The sequence below is a fragment of the Phoca vitulina genome, unplaced genomic scaffold, assembly GCF_004348235.1.
Source record: "Phoca vitulina isolate PV1807 unplaced genomic scaffold, GSC_HSeal_1.0 scaffold95, whole genome shotgun sequence".
Taxonomy (NCBI): domain Eukaryota; kingdom Metazoa; phylum Chordata; class Mammalia; order Carnivora; family Phocidae; genus Phoca; species Phoca vitulina.
The window spans coordinates 1,144,335-1,150,462 of NW_022589798.1; positions in this window are offsets into that span (position 1 = coordinate 1,144,335).

The following is a 6,128-nucleotide window of genomic DNA, read 5'->3' on the forward strand; positions in this document are numbered from 1 at the left end:
CCCTGGGCAGGATACAAAGATGAATGGGCAGTGACCCTGACCTCAGGGCCCTCATAGATAGGTGGAAATAATAATAATTCGGATTTAGACTAAATGCTGTGGAAACAGAGACCTGGATTCATTAGCACTTGGGACTGGGTGGGGGGTAGTTTTCCAGCAGAGAGAGTGTTTAAACAGGCATGGGAACCAGTGGTAGGTGATGGGAGGTGGCAAAACCACACGGTGTGTTTTTGGAGCACCTGGGGGCCAGGCAGGTATGGTCGGGTGGTGGGCCCGGGCTTGGCGTGTAGAGAGGTTGGGAATTCGGGGAGGGTCCAAGTCACTGTGTGCGGGTGAGGAGACATTCCATGGCTAAGGGCCTCTTAAACCGAAAGGATCATTTTGAAGAGCCAAGAATGAGTACTGTGCACATTAGCTCACTGTAAAATGTGCATCCGAACGGACCAACCCTCTACCCTGCCTGCATATTTGTCAGAAAGAAATGATAGACGTTCACTGTGGAGAAGTACAAGGGGGGGTTGAGGCGAGGTTTTCAGATGCCCACCAGCCGGTGGACAGTGCTTGCCCAGTGATCCCCGGCTGAACTGGGTGTGCTCCGAAATGCTGTGTGTGGGAGCATCTTGAAAGTAGAAATCCTGCTCCCCTTTTGTGGTCTGGGCTGTTGCCACTTTCCATTGGGAGGGCTCAGGGAGAGAGAGATGTTTGCACCTGAGATTGATCTGGAATGCCACCTGCTAGTACCCGCCCTGTCTTCTGTCCCTGGGAACAGGCCAGGATCATGTCGGTGGTGGGAAGTTTCCAGAGCAATCTGTGGGATCCCTGGTCACCTGGAAGGAAATGTAGTGTTATGAGCATAGAACTTTGGGTCAGAGACTTACCCAGTGGCCCTGTGTTTCCACCCTCCAGCCACAGGATCTTGCACGCTTTCTTTTTTTCCTTTAGCCTCAGGCTTCAGTCCTTGAAGGGAAAATGTGGCCAGTGAACCAGCTGGTCTTAAAGAGCCTTCCAAGTCTACAAGGCCCCGGTTCAGGTCCCTCTGCCTGGTTTGCTGAAGGGTTATTCCATCAGTGATTTGGGAACCTAGCAGGGATGTGGGGAAGGGTTAAAATACTTTCTCAGAGGCTTATTCTTTGCACACTTCTTTTCATCTTCTGATAAACCTCTCTGTTGTTTCCATGGCCTGCCAGTGGGTTCCGTGGGGCTGTTACCCTAAACAGAACAGGTGCTGTACCTAATCACCAGAAAACAGCAAAGACAGCCCCGGAGGCCAGCGCAAGTATTTGCTGGGCTCAAATTACCAACATACTTTTTATTCTTAGAACACAGCTTTAAGGCACATGGACTTAAAACCAAACACAGGCCCAGGGCACTCTATTATTCCACAGGAGGAAGACACGGTGTGGTGGCCAAGAAGTCCCTGGGTGGTGGGAAAGTCTTGTTTTTGGAGGGGCGCACCACGATCCCCAAAATCAACCCCTAAGTATAGTGACAACAGCAGTACCGAAATAACCCAGATCCCCCAAGCCCAGCAGGGCAATTAGCAAAAGATGCCTGAAACCAGACCGAGTCTCCACAGTGCTGGGGACCTTTGGGTTATTGCAAGTGGCGTCTGGTGCTGCCGAATTGGCATCTGCGTGTTGCATCTGCACCCTTTTCCCCCAGAACAAGCTGAGCTGTACCTCCTCTGGGGAGAAGATTTGCCTGAGATGACTCCATTGTGAGTGGAAAAGACAAGGACGCATTGTTCAGTGGACGATGCCAGAAGTAAGGAATATGCAAAATGGGCTCAACCTCTTCATTCTGAGTAAGTGGGAGATCATTGTTTCCATAAAGCTCCTATTGAGCTAAATGACTGGAATGTAACATTCTTTGTCCAAATGAATCCCAAAATATAAGTATCTCTTTCTGGAGGACTAGATACTGCTTTTTTTTTTTTTTTAAGAATTTATTGATTTATTTGAGAGAGAGAGAGCTCGTAGGAGCAGGGGGAGGGGCAGAGGGAGAGGAAGAAGCAGGCTCCCCGCTGAGCAGGGAGCCTGATGTGGGCTCCATCCCAGGACCCCGAGATCGTGACCCAAGCTGAAGGCAAATGCTTAACTGACTGAGCCCCAGGTGCCCCTGTTTTTTTTTTTATATGTCAGACTCAATTCTCATTATTCAAAGATTCTGTATTTACCTACTCGCAAAAATTTATTTGTAAGCCCCCCGAATCGGTACAGTATTTTCACAGTCATTCGCGGGTGGGGAGGTGAACATTTGAGTCTCCTGTTGAGTCCTTGGGGTTGTCCAAGGTGACACTCTGCCTTGTTTCAGCTCTCCTACCATGAACAAGTGTTTTTTTTACTATCTATTTAGTGTCATGTTGTTTGCATCTGTGTGCTCTTTGTTGGTGATCTCCATGTTTAAAATGGCCCAAGCGTAGTGCTGAAGGGCTGTCTGGTGTTCCTAAGCATGAGAAGGCTGTGATGTGCCTTACGGAGAAACTGTGTGTTAGATTAGCTTCATTGAGGCACGAGTTACAGTATTGTTGGCCTTGTTCAGTGTTAATGAATCAGTATAGATTAAATAAGGTGTCTTTAAAAAGAAACACACATAAAGCAAGACTGTGTGTTGATGGGTCGGCATAGGGGTGATCAGAGGCTCCGAGGAACCTAACTAACCCCATGTTTCTCCTAGGAGCAATGGGTTAGTATTCTCTAACGGAGTGTTCGCAGCCCCACCTTTATAGGACATTACTCTCTCGAATAACAAGAATCAACTCTCACTTGACTCTGGGGTTCGTGCTTTGTTTTTCTGCTGAGGACTCCTTTGGCATATTTCTATAATTCTCCAACTTTTATCTGCAATAAAGATGATTTTTATTCCCACCATCATTCTTAACTTTGCTTGTCTGGTTGTCTTCCACCATCCTGCCTCCTCTTCTCATCCACACATACTTTATTTTCCACAGTCCTATCCACTATATGTCTACACGAACCCTTCTCTTAGAAAGTACCTTAGCAGAGGGGTTTGGTGATGTGGCCAGAAAGGGCCAAGACTATAAGAGAAGAGCCTGGACACAGGGCTCCATTTAAATCCCAGCTTTAAGAACGGGCAGATTCCTGTGGGGTTTAGCTAAGGCCATGGAAAGGGTTAGATAAGTAGTCTAGCAATCCCCCGCCGTCCCCCCCCCCAGCAGGGCTCCATGCTAGCTCAGTGATTTTCACAGCATTCTCCAACTCAAATACATTTTAATTACGTTTAAAACAAGAACAAAAGTTTGGTCACAAGGCAAAATCGCAAGGAATTTTAAAGGCACTGATTTTGTAGTTAATAGTTATAACCAATGCTTTGAAAGTTTTTTCTTCCGCATACCTCTTACCTGATCTAAATATAATATGGCAAAAGATATTTAATGTGGTTCAGCCAAATATTAAGGAAATTAATCCCTCCTCCCTCCTAATCATAATGAAATGGTTTTGGGTTCAATCTCTATTCTGGTCGAATGTGATGCCCTAACAATGATTGTCCTCATCTGACAGCACTATTCATACTTTGCTTTCTTTCTTAAAACTTGCACCTGGGTTATTAAACTAGAAACATTCTCCTTTTTAAAAAATCCAAACATACATAAAAGTACAGAAGGTACTAGAGCAGACTTGAGGTACTTATCACTGAGATTGAACTGATACTGTAGTTTTGCTCTATTTCGGATCTCTTAAAGAAATAAAATGTTAGATACAGTTGAAGTCCCTTTTTTTGTATCTCTTCTTAGCGATTCTTCCAAGAGGTGACCATCATTCTGAAGTCTGTGTGCATCATTTATCTCATTTATATATATGTTCTACTACATATATAGAGAGTTATAATTTATAATACCACTTTGTGGACTTTAACGAAATAAATGGATTCATGGTATGGAAGCTTCAGCTCTTCAGCACCATTTTTTTTTTCATTAAACACTATCATTTTGAGATCTGTTGTGTAGGTCTAGTTCACAGATCTCCTTTGTGCCACAGGATGCCATGTGGGACTCCATCACACTCTGGCCCCTGGCCTCTTAATGGGGAAGCCCAAGTTTGATGTGCAGTGTTGCAAGCAACGCCATAGGGCACTTCCTGGCAGGTAACTCCCGGGGCATATGTGTATTTCACTAGACATTGAATTGCTGGCTCATTGGGTATTTTCATTTTCACTTTTACTAGTTATTGCCAGATTTCTCTCAAAGTCATCATACCAACTTACACACCCAACGGCAAGATTTGAGAGTTCCTGTTTCAAACACCTCCTGGGACATGGTATTATATTAAAAAAAAAAAAAAGCAAACTTTGCTAGTCTAAGCGTCAAGGGCTACCTCTTTTTTAAACTTATATTAATAGGCATGAGCTTGCCTTCGTTTTTAAAGATTTTATTTATTTGAGAGAGAGACAGAACACAAGCGGGGAGGAAGGACAGAGGGAGAGGGGGAAGCAGACTCCCCACTTAGCAGGAAGCCAGATGCTGGGCTCAATCCCAGGACCCTGGGATCCTCACCTGAGCCGAAGGCAGATGCCCAACTGACTGAGCCACCAAGGTCCCTAGGCATGAGCTTATTTTTGTGGTAATGGTCATTTGGGCTTTTTCTCCATTAATTGTCTTTATATATACTTTGCTAATTTCCTTCCTGGATTGTCATTTTTTCTAACCTGAGAAAACAGATAGGCAAAGCTTTCTATTCAAGTGCAGTTCATGAGGGTCTAAGACCACCACCCAGGTCTCACCCTGCCATTGGCAGGACAGAAGAGGGGGACCCAGATTCTATGTGCTTCTGGAAACACCCCCTCTCATTTTTGCCTTCCCCCACACATGCACACCTGTGCACGCACACACAGTCTGGCTCTGCTGTCTCCCTTAAGAACTTCGGGACTAATACAGTGATGCCCTTTATTCTTGTCTATGAGAGTCACCACGAGAAGGCCAGGATTTCTAGGTCATCCCTCACCCTTGGCAACCCAATCTCCATTTTGCTCAGTCTATTCCATCTTTTGACCCATCCCATGAAACTGGGATCACCCTTGGAATGGCAGGATCATATAGTAGATCTATTTTTATTTTTTTGAGGAAACTCCATGTTGGTTTCCTTAGTGGTTGGACCAATTCCCATCAACAGTATATAAAGATTCCCTTTTCACCATATCCTCACCAGCACCTGTTGGTCTCTTGTCTTCTTGATGATATCCAGTGTGACAGGTGTGAGGTGATATCTCATTGTGGTTTTGATTTGTAGTTCTCTGCTGATGAGTGATGTTGAGCATCTTTTCATGTACCAGTTGGCCATTTTGATGTCCTCTTTGGAAAAAAGTCATTTAGTTCTTCTGCCCATTTTTTAATCAAATTGTTTGTTTTGTCGAGTTGACTGAGTTCTTTATAGATACTGGATATTAACCTCTTATCTGATATATGGGTTTGCAAAAATTTTGTCCCATTCCATAGGTTGTCTTTTTTAATTGTTTCTTTTACTATGCAGAAGCTTTTGAGTTTGATGTTCCATTTGTCGATTTTTTTTCTTTTGTTGTTTGTGCTTTTGGCATCATGCCCCCAAAATTTTGTTGTTTGTGCTTTTGGCATCATGCCCCCCATATTTTTTTCAAGGAGTTTTATGGTATCAGGTCTTATGTTTAAGTCTTTAATGCATTTCAAGTTAATTTTTGTGAACGGTGTGAAGTAGGGGTGCATTTTCATTGTTCTGCATGTGTTTTGCCAGGAGAAGAACACGTTTCTGCTGACTGGTCTCTTTAAGAGACCACACGTGGGCCTTTGGTGCTTGTTGGCACAGCAAGACTTCTCCAGTCCATTGACTCCCATCTTTCCCAGGTAAATATTTCCTTCCTTCCCTTTTCCTCAGTCTTCTAGTACATCTTTGCCCCCATTTCACTCTCAGCTGATAGATGATCTTGCTCCCTATTTTATTGAAAAAATTAAGGCAATCAGAAAAAAGTTCCACAAATGCTCAAACCATACTTACTGTCCCTCCTTTGTGTAACTGCATTCCACCTTCCCTCTTAGATGCACTGCCCGTGATGCTAGAGGGGTCAGGTCTCCCCTGGGCCTGGGCACCTGTCTCCTTACACCTGCTGGGGGCACCACTCCAGCAATCCACCCCCTTCGT